This window comes from Tachypleus tridentatus, chromosome 2, assembly GCF_004210375.1.
Source record: "Tachypleus tridentatus isolate NWPU-2018 chromosome 2, ASM421037v1, whole genome shotgun sequence".
NCBI lineage: Eukaryota > Metazoa > Arthropoda > Merostomata > Xiphosura > Limulidae > Tachypleus > Tachypleus tridentatus.
In genome coordinates, this window is record NC_134826.1 from 142,189,367 (window position 1) to 142,216,069 (window position 26,703).

Sequence of the window (26,703 nt, forward strand, 5' to 3'; positions counted from 1 at the left end):
TTCACAAATGTTTATGACTCTTGGTACATATCTGGTTAAAAACAAAAGTTTATAAAATAGCACATACAGTCAAACTAGAAAGACAAGAAAATTTATTATAGTAAATTTTTAGTTTTATCAACTGCTATTAAGATAAAGGTCACAGAAGTTACCTTTATCAACTGCTATTAAGATAGAGGTCACAGAAGTTTCCTTTATCAACTGCTATTAAGATAAAGGTCACAGAAGTTTCCTTTATCAACTGCTATTAAGATAAAGGTCACAGAAGTTTCCTTTATCAACTGCTATTAAGATAAAGGTCACAGAAGTTTCCTTTATCAACTGCTATTAAGATAAAGGTCACAGAAGTTTCCTTTATCAACTGCTATTAAGATAAAGGTCACAGAAGTTTCCTTTATCAACTGCTATTAAGATAAAGGTCACAGAAGTTTCCTTTATCAACTGCTATTAAGATAAAGGTCACAGAAGTTTCCTTTATCAACTGCTATTAAGATAAAGGTCACAGAAGTTTCCTTTATCAACTGCTATTAAGATAAAGGTCACAGAAGTTTCCTTTACTATTATGAAACGATTACTTAATTTAGCAGAACATTTACATACAAAATATAAATGATGTTTAGCAGTAAAAGAAGAGTACATTTATGGAACTGTAAATAGTTAACTTTGTCAAGTTCAACTTAAACTTCCAAAAACAAAATAAGTAAATAGCTATCTACCAAGTTATTACAGTGAAATTTACAAAGCTTAAAGTATTTGAACATGCTCATATAAGCACCAACAGTTCTTTGATAAAAAATTAATAAAAAGGGTTATTGTGTTTTAGTGATGTACAAACTAAAATTTATCTAACACAAGAAACCCTCTGCACAAACACATTGCTTAGTACATTTGATACAAAGAATATACTCTCATTGGACAATATGTTTTCCAGACGAAATACACGAAAAGTATCCATATTTCAGATCAAATGTGATGCAAAGACAAAATTAGCCATCAACATTCATTATATTTTGTTTTTCAGGCAATCCTGTATCCTGTTCATTTCATACTGTGGCTTGTGCCATCCTCAGAGACTATACAGAACAAAATAGACAGAAAATGATTTATTGGAGAGTAAATTACAATGCAGTAAATATTTAGGTAATCTATCTAATTAAAAATATTCATTGTATGAAGTCACAATAAAAAAAGCAAAGAACAAGATATAATTACAGATATTATTAATAAAGTCCTTTTATGGACAACTAAAATTGTCTGTCTCCTGTTTTAACATGTATAGTTTCAATGGCTGGATAGCACGTCAGCTATTCTATTGTATTCATGTATAAGTAATCTCTTCTATTATTATTTTTCACTAATATAAAACACTAACATTTTCCCAATTTATTCACTGTACATCTCTCTTAAAGAAAGACAAAAACATATTGGAAATGACAGTTGAACAATGTAATAGGTTTGCACAAAATCTTAAATATAATCTCCATGTTTTGAGTCTTACAAGTGCTGTAACACCCAAGTTATATATAACACAAAGCTGTATGGAAAATCAATAATGTAAACATGTTTTGATTAGGGAAAGTAATAACACTTTTCTAGTTCAGATGAAATACAAATGAGCAGTTCTAATGACTTGTTTGGAACAAACATTCTCCAGTACTTTTATTGACACAAAGTTTTATTCATAAATATGTCCAGTTTAAATTTATTTCAGAAAATTATATACCACAGGTAGTATTAATTTGTCCTCATGAAAAACTTCATAAAGAGCTAAACAAAAAAAAACCCAACAAAACAAATAATTTGAAGCCATATTGCAAAATTCTTAGAAACATTTTATTAAAATCATTAGAATATTTATTGTTTTTAGTCAAAGCCTTACTTTCAAACTATCAACAACTTACATCAGCAATATTGACACCAGTGAGTCTGGTCACAGCTTCAGGAACTCTGTTAATTATGTCCAACACTTCCCCGGTCAGTTTGCTGGCACCAACATCTCCTTTACCTCCAGACACCATGACGACTCGTTTGCACTGAGACAGCGGGGCTGCAACCTCAGCAGCTACCTAAACATTCACAAAACACTACTTAAACAGTAAGATCTAACATCAATATGTAGTTCACTGTGTACAAGAAATAAGATTTCTTGTGAGATGTAAGGTACTTCATTAAAGTGAGAAACTCTTAGCCAATCATATACTATAATAATAATGGTAATTCATAACCAACTATACTTGTTCCTACCACACTTATTACCAGATTATATTTACAAAATTAATCTGCTCAGTGCCATAGACGAAATAACTCGTCCAAGCCGATCGGTAACACAGTGCCACGGACGAGCTAATTCGTTCTCAATAATACCTAACTTCAATGCTAGATGCCAGCACCATACATGCATTTGACCTACTTACAAATTGTTTCACTTTCGATCCAATGTTTTAAAAATTACTCAATTGTGCTGAAAAAAACCTGGCATAGGAACTGCCGTAGCAGCTGAAACACTTGGCAATCAACAGGTTAAACTAACCTATACGAGATTATAAAATACCCTGGCAAGAAAACTCTGAGCTTATTGTACATTGTAATAAATAATAACCAAATGTTCTTTTCTTATCATACTAATATTGTTCTTGTATTTATAAGTTCAGACCAATATAGGCTCATAGAATATCTTGGCAAAGTAAGAAAGATTTAAGTCTATTACGTATTATAATAATAATTATTTGCAACCAACTTCAATTGTTACTTATCACATAAAACATGGATTTCTGTTTATAGGTTTACTCCAGTCTAATCATATCTAGAAACAGAAAAATTAGAATTAGAAATTCACCAACTCTGCATAACGATAAACTTTGTTGGTATAACAAAATGAAAACCAACAATGTTTTGATTATAGCAAACATAGTTAAGCCATGTTTTATAAGGAGCTTACACAAGAAAATGAAAGAACCATCTCATAATGATGTACTGAAACTAAAAGAAAACAAGTTTTTATTATACATTAATATTAGCAATTCAGTTTTATTGTAAATAAATTCAAAATCTGTCAACTTTTTTCCCCTTTAAAGAAACAGCATCAACTCACACATAACTTGATAATTAAGCCTTCTTTCATAGCCAAATAGTTTCAAATTTATCCTAAAATAATGTGAAACAATTTTAAAAATGTCAAATTTATGATAAGCTGAATAAAAATCAAATAAAACAGAATTAACTAGCAGTATTTTAAGCCTAACGAACAGCAGTAAATGAGTCCGAGTGTAATTCTGAAGGCTTTAACACAGATAGATATCATGTTTAAGGACAATAGCTGGAATTCATTAGTTGGGCCTAACTTTGTTATCGGTTTAAAATAGTAACTGACAGCTATAATTTAAAATTAATGTAAGTATGACTTTAAGAACTAAAAACTTCTTTTAGCATTCCAAAGTAAAATGCACAATTTTTTTATGAAATATTTATTTAGAGCCTCAACCACAGTATTAGTAATATTACAAAATTAGTTTTATAATATTCAAGATCAGGTGAGAAATAACTCCATCCTTCAAAATTAGTTTTATAATATTCAAGATCAGGTGAGAAATAACTCCATCCTTCAAAATTAGTTTTATAATATTCAAGATCAAGTGACAAATAACTCCATCCTTACCTTTGGTAAGGTTTCCAACATCATGTCAATCATAGCAGCTTTGTTGTATTCCTTAAAAGCATCTGCCTTCTTAGCCATTTGTTCAGCTTCAGCCTTGGCTTTGGCTTCAATGGAGAAAGCCTCGGCTTCTCCCTTTAGCTATTGAGTAGAACAAGACGTTTTACAAAATTGCTTCGTCTTTAGAAGTGAAAGTTATCATTATAATTTTGTGAACCATTTCAAGTGTGTTTACAAATTTCAATGGGTACTGAATATTTTGTGTGAAACTGATCACTGTTCTTTAAGTAAACACAAGTTGGAATGACATCACATAACAAGATTATGAAATGCCCCACTTCAGCAGTATCCAAATACTAAACCTTTTTAACAAAAAATAATAGCAATTAAATTATCATAATTACACACAAAATCTCCAAAGAACCAGATCTTTAAAATGTTTAGAAAAATATAAAAGTTATATACTTATCACAGTACTGGGTCACTGTTAGGCAGGTAGTGGGTTATAAATTCACCATAACTTTAATATTTAACATGTTACTTTAGTTGACAAATTGAACATTGTTTCAGATATACCTTTTTTTTGTAACACTTAATAAACATGGAAATATCTTTATAACTTCTTTCCCTCTCTTCAGAGAAGCTTTCCCAGTTATTACACAAAACATATAGTAATGTGATGTAGTGTGGCTCAAATACTGGGTCATTTTTCAAGTTCATTGTATCACAATAAAAAGCTTTGCAAAGTCCCAAAACTACCTCAAGTTTGGAAGTCTTAGTTAAGCAGTCTCTTCTTCACCAATAGCAAAACTATTTGGAAAAATTCCTTGTTGCAGAGCAAGGCCATATTAGTCTATCTGCTTTGTTCACCACATGAACTTTAGCATTGTGAGTCCGTAAAATTACTGCTGTTCCTCTCGAAGGCAGGGTAAAAAATTATTAATTTATGTACAATTTTATCAGTTAAAGCTTCCTTTAATAAATTTTGAATTCTACTTACATCCACTTAACAAATTCTTGTATCTCTACACTTCAAAAGTTTAGCAGTTTATCCGCTAGTGAATTTTTAGTTTTGTAGCTTTTAAAAACACATTGACACAAATTACAAAAAAATTACTCAGTATTATTAATGACCTTAGACCGTATGACACCAAAAATAGTGATGCAACACGTTCAAGATATAAAATAATTAATGTTACATTTTTTGTCAATCAACTTCAGATATACACAGAATATATCACTTAGATGTAAGAAAATAACCTAATGCAATTTATATGTAAAAAGCCAAAAGACTGACAAATTAAGAGGGAAATGAACTACAACAATAAGGTTTTATTTACAAAATAGATCATATTAACAAATACTTCACTAAAATAAGAGCAAAAAAAGTTATTTCTGTTATAATAATAGGTAATCCAAAATGTTAACATTTTTTTCTATGGCTTGTATTTAAATAAAATACCTCTATTTTGACTAACAGTACTATTCTTATCATTATAATGTACTTTCTTGGAAATGTTCAGTGATACAAATGTTTTTCAGCAGCTCAAACAACTGTAATATCTATTAAATATCTACTTTATCTATTAGACTGAAATCAAAATGAGCAAGGAAAAGCAAAACAAAAATGGTACATACACACTTATATCAAACAGCACAGACAAGACATTACTGGTGACCTAGATCACACAAAAATATTACTCTGACACTAAACAACATACTAATACTTCACTCTGACATTAAACAACATACTAATACTTACTCTGACATTAAACAACATACTAATACTTTACTCTGGCATTAAACAACATACTAATACTTACTCTGGCATTAAACAACATACTAATACTTTACTCTGACACTAAACAACATACTAATACTTTACTCTGACACTAAACAACATACTAATACTTCACTCTGACATTAAACAACATACTAATACTTACTCTGGCATTAAACAACATACTAATACTTACTCTGACATTAAACAACATACTAATACTTTACTCTGACACTAAACAACATACTAATACTTACTCTGACATTAAACAACATACTAATACTTACTCTAACATTACACAACATACTAATACTTTACTCTGACATTAAACAACGTACTAATACTTACTCTGACACTAAACAACATACTAATACTTTACTCTGACACTAAACAACATACTAATACTTTACTCTGACACTAAACAACATACTAATACTTCACTCTGACACTAAACAACATACTAATACTTCACTCTGACACTAAACAACATACTAATACTTCACTCTGACGCTAAACAACATACTAATACTTCATCTGACACTAAACAAACATACTAATGCTTACCCTGGACGTTACACAACATACTAATGCTTACTCTGACGTTAAACAACATACTAATGCTTACTCTGACGTTAAACAACATACTAATACTTACTCTGACATTAAACAACATACTAATACTTACTCTAACATTACACAACATACTAATACTTTACTCTGACATTAAACAACATACTAATACTTACTCTGACACTAAACAACATACTAATACTTTACTCTGACACTAAACAACATACTAATACTTACTCTGACACTAAACAACATACTAATACTTCACTCTGACATTAAACAACATACTAATACTTTACTCTGACACTAAACAACATACTAATACTTTACTCTGACACTAAACAACATACTAATACTTTACTCTGACACTAAACAACATACTAATACTTACTCTGACACTAAACAACATACTAATACTTACTCTGACATTAAACAACATACTAATACTTACTCTGACATTAAACAACATACTAATACTTACTCTGACATTAAACAACAAACTAATACTTACTCTGACATTAAACAACATACTAATACTTACTCTAACCGCTTCAGATTCTGCTTCTGCCTCCATTACGACACGGTTTCTAAAAAAAATTCATTACCTAATTAAAACAATGTTAAAAATGACATGGAGATACACACACACGTGATTTTTTTTTTTCAAACAGAGTCGAGGTTTTTTTTAATCTCATAATATCCAATGTGGTCTAGCTGAAGAGTTCATGGTTTGTTTCTGAAAACAAGTTTTTGATAGATCAACACGTTTGATTTGAGGTGCATAGTAACAGTCTATGTAACAGAAGAATGTTTTGAATGTCAACTAATTAACATATTTCTCAACAAAACTTTCTCGTTATAAGTACCAAATAGTGTTCACTGCATAAGAATCATAATAAACACAAATATTCCAATAACTATTCAGGCAATTGATAGCATTTAAAACCTTAAAGATAAAAAATAAAATGCTGGCAGTTATGTTTAAACCAAACCTTAAGCTAAAAACACTGATTACTCCAAAAGCTTCACAACAATACATACATTTGTACTTTAAATTATTATAACTACATATGTAATAAATCACTATAAACATTGTGGATCGGGTTTTTCTCATTGTTAATCACAAAGCTACACAGCATGCTATCTTGGTTCTGCCCATCACAGATACTGAAACATAATTTTTATAATCATTAACAATGAAATTTACCCCTAAGCCACCAGACAGAACACTGAGAATAATACACATGTTACAAAAACAAACGTACTTGTTAGCCTCGGCAAGCTTCTCTAGTCTGTACTTTTCAGCCTCGGCAGGACGCCGCACTACAGCATCAAGCTCCTTCTCCTTGCGGAGGATTTCTTGCTCCTGTACTTGGATCTGCTGGGTTCGCTCCACCACCATCACTTGCATCTGTTCCTCTTTGATAAGCTGACGAGTCTTAGCTGCTTGCAGACTATAGGCCATATCTGACTCTGCTTTCTATATGACAAACCAGTTAGAAAAAAATTTAATATTTGTGATGTTGGTCACTTTATTTTACTAAAGTTAAAAATGTTTTTGTTTCATACTAATAATGACTCCACATAACATACTTAAAAACATTACCAGCACTTAGAATGTGTATAAATAAATATATGACAGGTTAAAACAAGTTTCTCAGTACATATTACAGTTGTGTTGTTAAATCATGTTGAAAAGACACATAACCAAGCTGCAATTGAACACATCAGATTATATAAAGTGACTATGGTATTGAGTGGGTAAACTCCAGTCAAAAAACAGGAAGAATCGAGTATTTGTCTTTTTGGTCTGATAAGAGAGGATGGTCCAAATAATCTTCATCTCAAAAGCAGAAAGCAGATAGAGAAAAACAACTTCAGTTTCAATAACTCAGTTAAGGCAGTTGTGCAGATCCAGTATAAAACCAACACCAGTCCACCAAGGAACCCAACATCTGAGTAATGTTAAAAGGGGGAGAAAGCAAATGTGGTGGGTGAACAACAGTTAAAAACCAGGCAGTGTCAAGAATTTTTTCATTTGTTCTGCAGCAAAAGAAAACATCTCACCAACCACATGTAAGAGGACTTGTGTTAGTTGTCCCATGTTAATCCAACACCATACTACCAACATCCAGGCATCAGGTACATCTTCCAGTCCATGGTAGCAAGAAAACTTGTTACCATAAACAGAACTTCACCACTCTACTTTTGACTGAGTAAAACTGGTCACACTCAGGATGAAGCTGCCCCTCACTTCACCACTCTACTTTTGATTGAGTAAAACTGGTCACACTCAGGATGAAGCTGCCCCTCACTTCACCACTCTACTTTTGACTGAGTAAAACTGGTCACACTCAGGATGAAGCTGCCCCTCACTCAAACAACTAGAAACCAGTGATGGGCAAGGACTCCCATATTGTACTGGGAGAGGGAAGTAACAGTATAGTGGGAGAAACCCAGCAGCATAAAACAGTACACTAAGTAACAAAAAAAACCTTATTTTCAAAAGCAGGCTGGTTCTGGTTTATTCAATTAGGACTAGAAAAATAAGCAGTGATCCAGAGACTGATTTACCCAAGAACAGATCCTCCAGGGAGATCTAACAGCACCTCAGAATATGTTGCAGGTTGCATGTAACAATGCAGCAAAGACTTCCGACATCTAAAGCGTGGAGCCCAAAGCCACAATAGTGGTTCAGAATCCATACCAGAAGCCATAGTTGTCGCATGAAATTGAGAATTCATCACGTAGAAAAAAAACAAACAAACTTGCACAGGAAAATTTAAAATATAAATTATAACAGACACAAGTTTGTCAAAAAAGTTAAAGTGAAAACAAAAATGCACTCATGATCATCAAACACAGATGTGATGAGAGTGGGCAGTTATTGCATGCTACAGAACAACTTTATCACTTAAATACATGAATGAAGGTTCGAAAATCGAGGCTAGTGCAAAGCAAAAATTGCACATATAAAGAGAAGTACAAATTAATGTAAATTATTATGTGAGATGAGGTATCACATCAGAAGTCACACAAGTTTACTTTATATTGTTTACTGATTAAAGATAATTTTTTGTACTGATTAGCTATTTGTTGAAAGACTCAACTTTGATTCTTTTTTTTCAGGGGAAGTAAGTATTAGTAGAACCTAACGCAAACTCATGAATTTGTTATTAGGAGGAAACATGTTTAAACCACAAGATAAAGAGACAAAGAAATTCCCTACCAAAACTAGGAAATTTAATTTAAACTTGACTTTGCAAAGAACAGTGAACTACTATTGTTAAGTAACTGTTCTGTTTCAATCAGTTAAACCTCTGAATCATACCTTTGTGTTAACTTCCATATCATACGCTGCTTTCTTCAATTCAAAATCTCGCTGAGCTTTAGCTATTTCAGTATCGTTATGGTAACGGGCAGCCATTCGTTCTTCTTCTGCGATAGCTTCCTGTTGTCAAGAAAATCATTTAAATACAGACACACACACAAAGGAAATGTGTAAAATAATGTAGTCTAAAGAATATTTTGAGGGCTGGCTATCCAATTGCCTACAGTCTCAACAACTATTAAAAACAACCCAAAAAAACGAAAATGCACTACACTATTGAAATAGCATTAAGTTCAAGATAAATTTAAATAGCTTGTGAAATGCATTTAGATTTGTTTTTTTAAAAATGGGTCATAACCAAAGTACTATTTCCCAATATTATATGTACACGTTTTGCACTTAGCTACTAATGTGGACTAATCGTTTACTCATTTTAAGAAACTCTTATAAGAGTATTTTGAACTACCTACTACAAGGTTTACGCATTTTTTGACACGTCATACGTTACTCATAATACAGATTTAAAAAAACAACAAATCGCAGTAAGAAAATCTGTTCTGTACATTTTACTCATCTCTCATTATTATTATATTATCCAACCATTTACTTTCTCAATAAACCTTGAAACTATTTCTTCACAGAAATTAATGTTAGGTTGTTAACTTAAAAACACTGTAATCTTAGTTTCACCTACTTTGATTTGCGAGTCTTTTCTGGCTTCTGCCTCACCTATCTGACGCCTCGTTTCACCTCAGCTGTGCGTGCCATTCCCAGTGCCTTAAGGTATCCCTGCAAGAAGTAAATATATTTCAGAAATATGTTAGTTTCCTAAAAGTACTTCCATTACTTACTCAGTGTATGCACACCTTACTTGCTTTAACTGGATGTTTATTTCTTACAAAAGTCCTTACCATCAAAATAATATTATATTTAGATATTTCTACACTTGGATATCTATACATATGATGTGCTTTTTTCAGTTCTAAACCTAACTTAGTTTACTGAAAAACAATATCAATATGAAATACTGTGCAAAAATCGAAATGTCTAGGTTCAAAAGTTTGAACTACATTCATGCTAGCATAAAAGATTCATCAAAATCTTGGAAGATTTTCACAGTACTTCACTTATCTAAGGATTATTTTCTCAGAAATATCCAATCAGTCTTTTTAAAAAGACATTCTATATTTATATATTTCTGAAAAGAACAAGATAAATGGTTTCTTATAACCTATATAAAAATTACCCATTAATTCTCGAACTAGAAGGTCAGTCAAGTTGTCTGAGTTTCTACTTACTAGTTCCATCTTATAACTTTTTTATATGGTGCATCTATATTCAAAAAATTCTGGAAAAACCGGCAAGGATCTCCGACTTCGGAATGTTCTTCAAGTCCCTCTCAACAATAACTCTTCTTGAGAAATTCAGGGTCACATGGGGAGTAACCTCAGAGGGTATATTCCCCATGCTCTTCAAATTCAGGAAGAGTTTGTTTGGTTGTGATGTTTCCACCAATATGTCTCCTGAATGTAGCTTCCTTACTGATTTGGGGCAGCCAGCAAGCCCCACTAATTTCTTTTGAGACAAGAAATACAGAATGAGAAATCAAGGTGTTCAGTTCGACTTTGAAGGTGATCTGTATAACAGTCATCCATTTTAATTTTTTTGTTCATGAATGAGGACCCATAATAAAATACGAACATTTCAGTACCCATTCTCCCCACCTACCACAAGGGTTGCACTGAAATGCCAAACAAGAACACTGCAGAGTTTTGTGAGCACTATACCCAAACACCAGTATTAGACACAACGTCCAAAACACCTATTGAGAATGTCCAATACTCGTAGTTGTCGCAAGTGGACCAAGTGATTGACATGGAGAGGAGGGGGGCAACCCAAAGCCACCTGTCTACAGTTATTCAAGGCCAAAGTAGTGTGTTAAGGTTGTACCCCTCAACCACAGGTCACCACACATGGTAAACATGTGGGTGGACGTTCAGATTCTAGAGGAAATACACTACAATATACTATTTCATAAATAAAAACACTGACTTTCTATTGGTTATAAATATTATAGTATTGAAAGGCAGAAAAGAAAAACTGGAAATTTCTGAAGGAAGGAATGTAATAGACAGATGAATGAGCAATCATAGTATTATAATAAGTAATTTACATTAAGTTTTGTACCTCTTCAAGAGGTAGTAAACACATCAGAGAGCAGGTGATGCCAGGAAAGAGAAAAATGTCACAGTTCTTACACAAGGGGGAAATTCAAGAGTTTTTAAATACTGCTTTATAAAATTAATATCTTACAAACTTAGCTTTATGATAGATTTATTGATATACCATGAAAAAAAGAACTTTAAATTTTGAACGTAACTCACTAAAACAACCTCATGATATGTGCACAAAAGAATGCTCATAGCAAAAGGGTTAAAAACTTATCTTCCAAATTAAACTACAAATAATATGAAAATGTTGTCATTAAAATAGTTTTTAACAAGGTTTAGTTAAATGAAAAATCATGACACTTTTATCATCAGAATACTTGCAAGATTAACAAGATGGTTGGACTAAATATAGTCCTTCCACAATAAATCAAGAATCCTTTTGTTCTAAAGCCACAAAAACAAACCACAGATTTAATTCAACTCCACTTGTGTACTGTACATTAAAGCATTTTATAACTGTCTAAAACAAGTAAAACAAAACTGTTGAAAAAGTGAAAAATTGTTTATATAGTACTTCCATGTTGTTACTTTATTACAAGCATATTTGTTATTAAGCACAGAGCTATACAATGTGCTATCTGTGCTCTGCCCACCACAGATATCAAAATCTTTATGATCATTCTGACTTGCTGTTGAGCCACCAGAAAGCTACTCCAAATGTAAATAGAAAATAAAAACATAAAAAGGTTAAGCGAAAATCACCTTTTTTTAAAAAAAAATTAAATTCAAAATTATACATTAAGACCAGATAACATTTTAGGCAAAAGCTATTTATCTAGATATAATTTTTGGTATTGTTTGGGAAATCACAATACAGTGTGAACGAGTAATGTTTAATGTGATCCTTAAGTGTGAAACAATCAACGTTAAATAACATGTTAGGCTTAAGAATTCCTTCCGTCAGTTACAATTTGATTATATGAATGATGAAAAATATTTATCTTGTAAAGGCAAATATTTTATGTTTCTACACCATAAATTTTAAAGGTGAAGCAGCTTTTAAACTAGAAGAGAGGTGAAAAATTACCTTGTCCTACTATGTGATGAGAGAATTACAACATCTTTTAACTAAGCATCTATTCAGGTGAGCACACAAATCTGTAATGTAGTCATGGAAACGGTTCCTTTTTTAGAATACAATACTTTCTACAGTTTCTATAGTTTTTTTTCTCTGTCTCTAGTTACAGTTTCTTATTAACCAAGATTCTATCAAGACATCAAATGTAACCTGTTTAACCCTCACGAGGTTTTTAATGACTTGTATTCAAAAACTTAAACTAATTTTTGTTTTTCCATTTTTACACTTTAAGCCATGGGGCAATATAATGTGATGGTCAATCCCACTATTCGTTGGTAAAAGAGTAGCCCAAGAGTTGGCAGTGAGTGGTGATGGCTAGCTGCCTTCCATCTAGTCTTACACTGCTAAATTAAGTACAGCTAGTGCAAATAGCCCTCAAGTAGCTTTGTGCAAAATTAAAAAACAAAAAAATAAACAACTATTATAATAAAAGTAACTAAAATGTGAAAATAGGAATTTCTTTAGGTTAGTTAAAGTCGGATTAGGTAAAATAAATAATATCTTAATTAAAATGTTCAACAAGACATGTATGCGAGCATCTCAAGTAGCTCATGAGTACTGTAATTCGACAGCATAGCAACTTACAACTTATAATTGCAGGAATAGTAGTCTGACACAATTCTAAGGACAATAAAAAACAACATTTACATTGAAAACAGATTTATGCTGCTACAAGTTTAAAGCTGCTTAGGATAAAAATGTAGTGCCATGTTACAATTAGAAGTCATTCTAGAGAGAAAATAGGAGAATTAAAGTTTCTATCAATTCTTCAATTAGCAGTAGAGTTAAGGTTGAGAAAATAACAGGTAACATATAATGTTATTGAAACCAAATATATGGACGTTTTACAGTTATGCAATTGAAATTTGAGATTTCCGAGATGAAGAAAAATTTTAATCTGAACTTGAAAATCACTATGTTCAAACAAGAAAGAAAAAACTTGACATATTTACAGATAAATTAAAAATACATCAATAGAAAAAATTGATTTTATGTTTATGAAAACTTGTAATGTTTAATGAAAGTCAGGAAAGTTTTATGAAGATATACGTACTATAGTAAGAGTTGGTAGTGCCAAAACCGTTACATCTTTAGACGAATACATAAAGGCCACATAACTGGTCAATTCAACCAAGCTTGTGTTGAGAGTTAGGTTGACATGGGTAAAAATAATAAGTGAAATCCATCCAACTTGTAGTAGCAATGAAGGTAATTATACTATGATTCTTGATAATGTACATACATGTTTACAGCATCTTTCAAATTACTGGTAAACATTACAAATTTCTGTACACAAAATATCAGGTTTTTGAATTAAGTGTTAAGATATTTTAATTAAAGATTTGCTTGTAATTTCTTTTCTTTCAGAATGCTGATTATCCAACATGCACAATAATTTTCAGTTTAAGATTAAAAATACTTTTGTATATCAGAAAATTTCCAAATTGCACATGTGAAATCTTTATAACTTGCAAATAGGTATTAAATACTTTGTCTGTTACTTCCAATAATGTATCTCTGTACATGTTTAATAGATGTGACTGATCTTGTAACCACCATAAAAAATTAGGAAATAAATATAAATTATGTTTTTCTTTCTAGAATGGCTACAGATTATAACTTGAAAACAAAAACATTTAATTTAACAGTTTAAAGGTCATATATATATATTATATATACATATATATTACTTTTATTATATTGACCTTTCAGCCCTTGCTGGCTAATTTTATAGACATTACGACACAGCACATATGCACTCGTGATACCATTTCCAAGAATATAAAACTGACTTTCACAAAGTAATTTGTCTTTGCTGTTATTTTGTAAAACACAGTCACACTTCAGTTATAATACATTTAAATTTATTTTTCTTAATGAACAGAACAGTAAATAAAGAAGTAAAGCAAACAATTATTCTTCTAGTCGTGACCTTTGTACTTTGTTGCTGCTTGTCGTAGATTGCTAAGCCTTAAGAAATTTCACACATGAAGGATGTGAAACCAGATCATTTTTTTAGGTTTCTTATACATACATGTGCATAACCAAAAATTCATAAATTAATATATCAATATCATACAATTCCATTATAATTCAAATTTAGTAACTGAGGGGTATTTGGGTATAAAAAAAATTAAATTTCAAACAAGCTAAAAAGTAACTTATAAAAGTCTGTCTCATTCGAAAATGGCTGAGAAAACCACTTGTTGGATATTAACATGTCATATATAGAATTAACTGTATATTAGGAACCATTTCAAAAATTGAAGGAGGTGAGCAGAACCACTGGGTTTGATTCTGCACAGTAGCAACATCTCAGGACACAGATAAAACTGGAGATTTTTAATTTATATTCTACTTTTTAAATATCAGTACCTTGAGTTCCTAATTCGAACAAAACTACACACATTGTATTTTTACATCACAAACCTCTAATTTCAACTAATGCTTCATTCAACACCCCATGCAACACACACAAAAATCAACATTTAGGTGTGATTTTTAAATATTTACTTTAAATTAATACATAATGTATAATATAAAAATTTTAATTATAATCTAGTTTGATACTAAACTTACTGAGATGGCCTTTGACCTATGATCCATCGCAATAGGGTTAATCTAATACCCTAAATACTTGTGTTATCTATATTATAATACAAGGCGTCACAAAACTGTATGTAATCTTTAATAATGCTTTATTTTAGTAACAAGAAAAAACAACAGCTCTTCTGCAAAGTAATTAGTAGATTACCTGATCATCACTGATGTCCTTGATAGTGTATGATACAACAGTAATACCCATATTAATCAGATCTGATGATGCAACTTCAAAAACTTGCTTGGAAAACTTCTTTCGATCTTTATATATTTCCTGAAAAACAATCCTAAATTACAAACTTTCTTCATGGATAGAAAAATAAAGTACATAGTTTCTAGAACTTTAAAGAAATGCACAATACAATAAACTACAATTCTCAGCATGTGTTCATAGACCCCTAAAAGTCATTTAACCTTATAGAGGAGATCCATGATGGTGAAGATGAAGTTTTTACATCATAGCTTTTAAAAATAGTATATAATCCTTTATACTGGTGTGTCTAATCTGTAGATTGGCTGTTCATATGACATTACATTAAGTCTCATGACTTTTACAGACCCTACAGGGGTTTCCTACAATTGTACCTTGACTGTACATCTTGTGTGCCACAAAACAGTACTAACAGACCACTTTCTTGCAACACCATATCTCATCATGCCGTGCACGTTTTAAAAAGAAAGCAATACTTGTTTTTGTTTGTGGTTATGCTAAAACCTACATGATGGGATATCTGTGTTGTACTCACCATGAGTATCAAAAATCAGCATTTACCACTAAGTTCACAGACTTACTGTTGTGCCACTCAGTAACAACAAAAATACTCTAACACATAACAAGTACAGATAACTATATATAATTATCTTCCTGTTGCTAACTAGGCAAAAAAGTTTATAATAGTGAGTTTTAAGATAATCCTACATAACTGTGGTAATGACACTATTCTTTGATTTTAAACATGAAACAAGCCACATTTTTTTCTCGGCCATACACATATTTGTGACCTAAACCATTATTAAACCTTCTTTAAACTTACAGTGTTCTCAAAACTCAAAGATGTTCAACAGGAAGTTCCACTTTTACATCTTCCTAAACTATAACAAGTCACCCATAGCATGAAATCTCAAAATTATTGTAATCCAACTACCAAAAATAAGCAACAAAGCACTGCCTTCATTTTACATATAAAGGTCATAAATATACGACTACTAATAGCTTTAACAATTAAAGGCTTTCTTAAATAAATACACCAGAGTGTAACAATGCAGCATTCTCAATTTTGGATAATAAATCTTGATTTAGACAAACAGGTCAAAAGATAATAAAAATAAAATGCCAAAAAGGATAATGAATAATTAAAGAATTCTGTTTCAAGAGCTCACATAAACTAAACTTTAACCAACAAATGGCAAACTAATAACTGTTTCATGCTATTCAACTAGTCACTGTTCTTAACACTTACAAACATATGTAAGGACAATAAAAGACCTGTTGGTCCATCTCGACTGACCAATACTCCAAGCCAAACTAAAACTATTATATTAATAATTTTTTAAATCCTTCATATATCCACCAAACTTTCATTTCAACTCACTCAAATTTACTGTCTCCACAACATCCAAAGCCAACCTATTCCATAGGCCAACCACCCTATTTAAAAAAAATACACTTGTTTTAGCTATATACAGCTTCTACTTTACCTAATTCTATACATGTCCCACAGTTCTATAATTATCACTGTTAAATATGAAAAATATTGATGTACCACTTTCACAAACTTAAACACTTCAACGAGATCTCTTCCAACTCTTTTTTTTTTCAAGAATAAACAATTTCAAGGATCTTAATCCTCTTATGACAACCCTTCCTCTGAATGCTTTACTGCAATTCAATGTCTTTCCTCAGGCCCCAAGATAGAACACAGTACTCCAAATGTGGACTATTCAGCACACACTTTTCACATACACATTAAACACTGAAGAAATTAAATACGATTTGTACCTACCTGAAGATTAAAACTAGTTTTAATCTTGAGTACTTGACTTCTTTTGACTTATTTTCAAACTTGCAATGACATGCACAGGAGAATTACGAGTGGGTGAGCCCCTGTCCTTATGCCTCAAAAGTGCTATTTTTCTCAGTCACTAAAACCGTCAACAACTAATAAAAGATGTGCCTGATTTCACACATTGTTTTCTGTCAGTTATTGGGTATTAGAAAAAAAATCTCAACTTTAAAATAAATGGAAGTCTTTGGAGGTCTTTAAAGTAAAACAAATAACTGCAAAATACTATCCAGTGTTGATACGTAAGCAGTTAGTGTTTAGGTTTAAAAGGATCTACATGACTAAAAGAAAAGACCAGTTTGGTTTTCAACATTTTTTACTTACCTTATTGCATCAACCTAACTGACACTTCACACCCTAAAGACTCATTTATCATGCTTGAAAAGTTTTTTTTTTTATTTTTCAGTGAGCCTCTGTCCTTTTAATGTTTTCTGTATGTTGGTGGAAACTTGTATAATTACATCATGTATCTCCCAAACATGTACCTACATAACTTATGAAAACTCAACAGGACACATGTATTTTGAGAAAAACTGCACACTTGAATTTCACAAAAATACTCTGTGTACGTAAATAACATTACAGTTTTTTAAATATGCAAAAAAATGTCTGATCCCACCTCAACACTCATTTGACCCATGATAGCTCTCTGATGACCCTCTAATGTCTCCAAGGCAATATGATTGATTTCTGATTCACTTTTCCCCAAAAACTGCTGACAAGCTGCTCTCAACATTTCCATGCTTTGACCTTGAACTTTAACCTGTAATCAAACAAAGAACTTATTATTTAATAAACAAATTAGTTTCAAGTATGTAAGGTGTGTTAAAATGTTATAGACCAAGGTTTCACCAACATCTAAATAAAACATTTTATACTAAATATATCAAGGCCCTACATGGCCAGGTGGTTAAGTAACTCGACTCGTAATCTGAGGGTAGCAGGTTCAAATCCCCATCGCACCAAACATGCTCGTCCTTTCAGCCATGGGGGGGGGTGTTATAATGTAACAGTCAATCCCACTATTCATTGGTAAAAGAGAAGCCCAAATGTCTTACACTGCTAAATTAGGGGTGGGTAGTGCAGATAGCCCTTGTGTAGCTTTGCAGGAAATTCAAAAACACACAAACAAAATACGTATATCACAAGAAATTATATCCTTATCACTAACAGATGAATAATGTTTTTCCTTATAAATTATTTTATGATATAAATGAACAACAGATCATTTGTCAATAAGTTCCTTTCCATCTGTCATACTTGGAATAATTACAAGTAAAGAACTTAATATATAATACATCCCAGAAGCAACTGTAACAGTTCATCTGGAGTAGAAAGTGTCAAACCCATTTCAGAGTTAGAAATTTGTTATATAATGAACACGTTTTGCAATTAGAACACTACATGTTGCAAGTAAAGTGAGACACTAAACTATACCGCATGCAAGTATGTCCTGTGGCCAAATAGTTTATTTTACTAAAATGATTAATATATAACCGCTAAGTCAAAACTGGCTGCTATTTGTTGTTTACGTCAATGGCATTTATACAATTAAACTGACATACTGTGCTTAAACAGAAAGGAATATTTCTAAATGTTATGCGCTGGTTAAGATTTAAACACTAAATGATTTATAACTCACTTTGTTACTACATGACACAACTCGGATCAAAATTAGTCACGTTTGTTGACTCAGCATTTTATGAATGTATGCCAATAAGTTATGGTATCAAAGTACAGGTTATAATTCAGAGTTTGGTATTATTCAATAGCTAATTTCTTAATTTAAAAGTAAGTATTAAGAAACACACCTATCTAGTGATGTTTTTGTGTGTTGCATACTATGTTACATATAAAACTGGTACAAATTAGATGTTAAGTCTATAGTTGTATTTTTATGGATCACATATTCAAATTACTGATATTGACAAGCTAGGATGTAAAGTAAGAACCTCCCATCTTTTCTATTTTCTGAGATATTAATACATTTATTGAATTAATCAAGGTGGCTCCACACACTTTTTTAATTTGTTAAAATACCATAGCAACTTCACCCACGTGTATAACCAATCAAAAACTCAGAATGTCCCTCTAGTGGTTTACGCAATCTTTACAAAGTATTTGCATGGCAAACTCTTCATGCAAGATTCCAAGAAGTAAGTCATTAGTGGGCTTGAAATTTCATATTTTGTTTTAGATCCAAATACAGGTTACTAAACTTGATAAATCATAGTGGAAGTTTAGTGAAATTGGCCCAACCTGCACTTAGATACAGTAGTGAAAATAACAGATAAAGTTTTTTCTAACAAACACTTGATAATTGTATGAATGTTAAAGATTTTATATATGGAATTTGAAACCTTTCTGATTCACAAAAGTATTTTTAATCTTAAAATCAAAAGTATTTTGCACATTGGATAGTCAACATTCAAAAAGAAAAAAAGACTTGAAAAGCATTATTTAATAAATCTTAAAAACATAACATGCAGAATTTTGTGAAAACATGCTTCCTAATTTAAAAGTTAACATTAAAACTATGAAATGAAGAAAGTGATTAAAAGGTTGGAACCTGGGACCAAGCCTGCTGAAGTATACACACTATAAATTAAGCTAATTCACACTGTAGCTAATGGCATTAGAATAACAGTATATTAAAAACACTTAGTTAAAAGTTGTTGCATTCAGTGAATAATACATAAAACTTATCTTAATTTTAAAACTGTGAGTACACAGAAAGTAATGTTCTGTGTAAACATACTGAGTGAATTAATCGGTAAAACTCTAAACTTCATATATAATGCTATTTTTCACTTTGTTTTGTAAATTTCAAGAAATAAAATTACTAAGGGTGCACGATATTTTTCATGCGACACATGACAGGAATTTGTTATTCTTTATTTGCTGAAGAACATACTAATTGCTGAATAGCTTGCTCATTGAGTAATGTTTGTCAGAATTCTCTAGGCATGAAATAACAAAAGTCTAACAACCTAAAACACAACAAGTTATTAATCTTCTTTTACAACCTAGTTATCAAACAGGTCTATCCATACTAAATAAACGACATACTAGTATGTTTGTCTTGCATGTTACCATTACTCATTGAAACTGTAAAGGCCCAGTATGGCCAAGTGTGTTGAGCCATTCGACTCGTAATCCAAGGGTCGCAGCTTCAAATCCTGGTTGCACCAAACATGCTCACCCTTTCAGCCGTGAGGGCATTATAATATTACAGTCAATCCCACTATTCGTTGGTAGTAAAAGAGTAGCCCAAACGTTAGTAGTGGATGGTGATGACTAGCTGCTTTCCCTCTAGTCTTACACTGCTAAATTACAGACAGCTAGCTGAGATAGCCCTCGAGTAGCTTTGCGCAAACTTCAAAAAACAAAAAACAAATTGTAAAACATACAAGACATAATATAAATAAATACTACCATCTGATCTTTTAGCAGAGCAACAAATGGACTGTAGTATATACATCACCACGCGTACGCACGCGCACACACACACACACACACATTATATATATTTATCACTTACATTTACCTATAGCTCAGAGAAGAAATATACGCATCACATAAAAACTTTCTACAAGTTATTGTCATGTATACAACACAGAATCAAAAGACATTTTCAATTAACTACAAAGAGATTTTCAAAACAAGATGACAACTTCATTTGAAAGTGTCAATTTCATTTGTCTTACCTGAGCAATCCCAGTAACAGAGATAGGAACACCTTGTTGTGTATAAACTTTGGGACTTTCAATGGTTAAAGTGATTGTGTTCAAAGAGATCCTGAAAATGAACAAACAGTACTTTAGAAAATATTTTTTTGTTCCTATAAATCACATTCTTCTGTTCAAATATTCATCACTCTTAAAAAATGCTTAATATGTTGGGACAAATCATATCATTAACACACCAAAATATAACCTATTTCAGAGATCTTTCACTTTGCTCAGATGTTTGGTAAAATATATCTTTCTTCTTAGTACGTTGTCACAAACACATGTGGATACAGCAACAGTATCACCATCACTGAAAACCATCAATTCAATTTCTTTTAGCCCACATCTACCTCATCTAAAACAGCCTAACTGAAGCTATAAACCATCAAATCTGTTTCATTCTAACCTGGACTAATAAAAGCTACTAGCAACTCAATCAACTTATCCAAGATGGTGAAATTGAAACATTTTATCCAACACACTTTACTAAAATCATGCTGTCTAACAGTGATAATAAAATTAAGTGGGTATTGATTACGTGTATTTTACTCTCTTCAATACAACCCGGAGAGTTCATTTGAGTAAAGTTGTTTGGTTCAACTGAAATTGCTTATTTGATTTTTTTTGTTTCTTGATGTTTGGTTCTATATTTAAAATTAAATTCATTTTAATAAATACATTACGTTTTTCTACTTGCAATTATGGTAAATGAGAAAATGTTTTTATTACACATTTTATGAATCTGTTCTGGTTTCTTTTATATAAAATTCATGGTAGTTACTACATGTTAATTCAGACAAAATGCTGGTAAAGTATGATTCTACAACATTTAGTACAAGTGCTAATAAAACATATACAGTTTATGGTATATTTAAACCAAGTACTAAAGTTTAACATATTATCTATGTTCACATTTACCTTTTTTGTCCCATTAACAAAATATTATACTACCAACCTTAATGTTAAATGATCATTTTAACAGATATAAGTAAAACTTGTGTAATCGTTTTCACGATCACTTGAGCCCTACTGTATAAAAGAATGATACTTTGCAAGAAATATTAAAATATGAATACTATCCTCAGTAACACTGATGAATATACCTTTGAACTTGCTGGATCACAGGCCAAACAAACACCCTGCCACCAGGTACAATTAGTGGACTTCCATGGCAGCAACCTAAAATTGGAAAAAAATTGTTAAGTTACCAAAAGATCACTATATTAATGATGTTTTATGAAAAACATTATTTATTTCCTTTTCCATAACTGTGTATAAAAAAATATGAAAACTTGCAAATTAAAATGTCTATTAATATGAGAAGTTACAATTTTCCTATACTGAAAATATATTTCCAAAGCACTTACCTCCTTTCTCTTATAGATACATATAAACATTGTGGCTATTCTCATTCAGTGCTATCTTCTATATGCAAAAATGTTTTTCACATGCCACAAGCCTTACATTCTCATAAGCATATCAACATGCAATACCTCTCCACCAATAGAAGTGTAATACACCCTCCTGATGTATGCAATTCCCTCGATTCAATTGATCAGCTTTGGCACAAAAGAAAACACCAGTTTTCAGTGGAAAGTGCAGGTGGTGAGCTGTATAGGAAAATTATACCATCTAATACATTACCAATGCTCACATATATAACTAGAATCCCACATTGAAGAGGGACAAAACGAGGCATCCTTAAGTGCATCTGAAGAACACATTATTTTGAAGATCCTGAGAATCACACATAGAAGACCACACCACTTCTGTACCACATATACTCTCTACCCAGTATGCAAAGTGTTGCAGAAACTTGCATTAGAAATACAGAAGTACAACCAGAAGGGAGAGAAAATTGTTGGATTGAAAACCAAACCAAATTACTCCATAATCTTAATTCTGTTAAAGATGAGCTACAGAAGAATCTTCTACAGATAATAATGTGGAAACAAGTAAAACTGGATGGACCATACACAACAAGTCAACCCCAGTCCAAAACCAAGCAGAAGTGGAAATATATAATAGCAGAAAGACAGTCCACACCATCTTCACCTCGCGTTCAGAAGAAGAAAAGTATACTCTTTGTAAAACAAACTATGAAAAGGGAACACATGCAATCCACAACTAACCGGACATCAAAAAACCTGACATCTGAATGACAGCAGTAAGAAATGCACCCTACAAGCAATCACAACATACTCAAACTCAGTCCGATAGGCACAGAGGCAATTTCAGAGCCCCTTGCATGGCAAGCAATGATACAAACCCAAAAGAAATAAGCACAAAATTGGAGATCTAATGTGTAAAACCAAAGTCCTAGAACAATTATCCCTTCTGGTGGTTAATATATAAAATAGCTTTGGGATTGTCAGACTGGATTGTGGCCAATCAATTCACGAAAAGAGGGAAGAAATAAAAAATAGCCAACAGATAACAAGGATGCTGATTTGCAGTAAGCGATCCAGTACCCGCATGCTCAAAATCAAAGAGGCATTCACAGACACATACATCACCTGTTCAACATCTGCAAAAAGATGGATATGCAGTCAAGAAAGAGCAAGAAAGCAACAACTGTGGTATTGGCATGGACAAACCAAAGACAAATTCTCATAAATATGAACAACAGATTCTGAGAGATTCCAGTGGTCCTATAGTTTCAACTGTAAAATACGTGTGGCTTGCATGAACGAGTGTTACAAGGGAAACCATAATTCTCAAAAGCAAGATAATAAAGTGTGCAGTGATCCAAAGAAAAACGAACCCTGGTGACAAGATACTACATCATTCATAAGCAATGTGATGAAGGTTGAGGTGAAATATAAAGAACACACTAAGATGTACAAAACATAGAGTGATCAAGAGAAAATACATGAAAGACTTGATAAAACTAGCCAGGCTGACCAACCTTCTGCAGAAGAATGTAGGTATGAGAAGACTTCTTTCAAGAGAGAACAAGAAGAAAATAATCAACAATGTAATAATGTAACCACAGACATAAACTACAAACAAGGTAGGCAAATACCCCTGTAACTTGTAAAGAAACATACAGAAAAGACACAATATCAACAGGAAAACCACAGGAAATAAATGACACACTCCCAATGGACAAAACAGAGTAAACACCTCAGTGATGTCGAGAAACCCACTTGTTGAGAAATTTATATGCAAAAACAGCTCGTTTGGATTGAGAAAATATTTTACATAGTAAACACCTGGAAGATGGGGCAGTCTAGATTCTCTACAGTCTGGCTAAAAAGAAAAACTGGATACAAGAAACTTGTCAAAAAACAGCACATCAATAATCCATCTCCTTGGACACCACAAAACAACGAGTGTCATAATTAGAAGTTAACATGTTCTAGATGGTATTCTTGGCCAAAAGATTTGAGACCACATCCTTGAAGTACTGAACATAAAGGAAAACAGATGGAGAAAGAAACAAAAAACAGGATGAGAGACAGGCTATGGTTGAGAAAACCTGAAAAACTATCCATTGGAAAAATGAAAACCAAAAGCTGGGAGAAGAGAGACAGACAAGACATCACAAGACTAGACTTGACAAAGTAGTCACCAACGAGACAAACAACAATCCCGACATTGAGAAATGGGAGGAAGGAGTAGAAGAAGGCCAGGAAGATGGAATGAGATAGAGAGGCATAGACTTATGATGATCTAAGAATAAAACAGAATTGCAAGGTTGTAAAAGACAAGAAACTGTGGAAAATAAGGACTAATGCAGGACCATCCCAGTCCAGATATTCAGAATCAGGAACACTTCCAAAAACCTTTGGGCAAAGAAATGGAGCTCAGCTATGATTGTAGAGAGATTGGTTGATTTAGTGTTTTATAGCACAAAGCAGCTAGGGTATCTTTACCAAACGTCCAGTAAAAAGGTAAAAATAAAGTAAATGTTGAAAATTCATAAAAAGAGATAAAGGTAAAACAAAACAGCATTTAAAAACATAAATAGCATAAAACCAATGTTGACATCTAGTCTACAATGTTAAGAAAGAAACCACAGCATGAGAAGTTGTAAAGGACTTTCTGTAGCATAATGGTGATTATCATAACCCACCAGGAAGACTAACAGGTAAGTACAAGAACCATTGTCAGTCACCTGAAGTTGGCCTTTCCAGTCCTGATTCCAGGTTATGCATCATTACAGCCATTATCAAAAAGTAAAGTAATAAAAGTTTTAAAAGGCATGAAGCAAAATTGTAATAATAACTCACCAGGATGAAAAATGGATAGTTCAAACAGCAGCGTCAGTCACCTGAAGTTGACTACCAGCTGGTACAGAGGTGAGCCTTGAATACAGGACCATAGTTCATGTATAGAATAGGCACAGAGGCGATAGTGCCAGAGCAAATAAATTTAGCTGCCGTATCTGCAAGCTCATTCCTGCGAATACCAACATGGCCTGGTATCCAGAAAAAATGGATAGAAGTAGATGTCAATGAGAAATGGGCCAGTCGGTTTTGAATATCAGTGAGAACAGGGTGTGAACCAACACGAAGTGATTCCAGAGCCAGTAGAGATCTAAGCGAGTCAGTATAAATAGTGCAGTTGGAGTGCTGCTTAGCTTCAATATGATCAGCACTGGCGTACAGTTCAGCAGTAAACACAGAAGCTGTAGAGGGGATTCTGTGCGCAACCACTGAAATGTAACAAACAAAGGCAGAGCCCACAGATTCACCTGATTTGGAACCATCCATATAAATTGTAATGGAAAGATTATTCAGTAAATAAAAGATGGTATTTCCAATCTGGAGTATCTGCTCTTCAAGATGACTTAAAAAAGGTCACATTTGGGGACTGTAAGAAACCACGGTGGGATGGGCTGACCAGTGGATACTGCAATGTTATCCAAGGACAGACCAAATTCATCCAACTGCGCCTGGATGTGAAGGCCAAAAGGAGCAATGGCAGATCGTCTGTTCTGAAAAGGTATGGCCCATCGAGGAAGGAAAACACAACTCCAGGTTGGGATGTTTTGGTAAGGAATGAAGTTTTGAAAAATATAGTAAAGACAGTTACAGACAGCAAAGGTACAAAGAAGGTTTATGAGACTACGTATAAGCTCTGAACCGGGGAGGTGCAGAAAGCCCCAGTGCAGAGCCGAAGTCCTTGATGATGAATGGGATCAGCATCTTTAAGGTCGGTCTGGCAGAGCCATAGACCAGTGATCAATAGTCGAGTTTTGATCAAATAGGAGCACGATATATCTTTAGCATAGAGCATCGATCCATTCCCCAACTGGTGGTAGAGAGGACACGGATGATGTTCAGTGCTCTTGTACATTTTACCCATACCTGCTCAATGTATGGTATAAAGGTCAGCTTAAGGTCAAAGAAAAGCCCCAAGAACTTGGGCTCAAGAACCCCAGGCAGTGAAACTTCACCAATACGGAGTTCAGGATCAGGGTGAATGCCCCCGTTGGTGGCAAAAGTTCATGCAAATGGTTTTAGAGAGAGAAATTAAAGCTGTTTGCCATGGTCCACTTCAATACACGATCAAAAGCAGTTTATAGTTGCCGCTTATGAGATATGTCATGTTCGACGACTGACATGAGATGTGAAAGTCGTCGACATAGAGCCTGTTTGCAACAGTGAGAGGGAGTTGTTCAGTGATGGCATTAATCTTTATACTGAAAAGTGTGACAC

At 32.7% G+C, this 26,703-nt stretch overlaps 1 pseudogene across 1 annotated transcript in view; it reads right to left on the reverse strand.

Annotated features, from left to right (window-relative positions):
- Positions 1-522: 522 nt before the first annotated feature.
- Positions 523-26,703, reverse strand: part of LOC143245261 (flotillin-1-like) — a 33,876-nt pseudogene continuing 7,695 nt past the window's right edge. The window contains exons 2-12 of the transcript XR_013025542.1: positions 22,141-22,216; positions 21,014-21,104; positions 17,926-18,069; positions 15,398-15,517; positions 10,028-10,122; positions 9,334-9,453; positions 7,268-7,482; positions 6,544-6,589; positions 3,656-3,793; positions 1,902-2,066; positions 523-1,073 (exon numbers count right to left, since the gene is read on the reverse strand). The product of XR_013025542.1 is annotated as a flotillin-1-like (transcript). The remainder of the gene's footprint in view (positions 1,074-1,901; positions 2,067-3,655; positions 3,794-6,543; positions 6,590-7,267; positions 7,483-9,333; positions 9,454-10,027; positions 10,123-15,397; positions 15,518-17,925; positions 18,070-21,013; positions 21,105-22,140; positions 22,217-26,703) is intronic.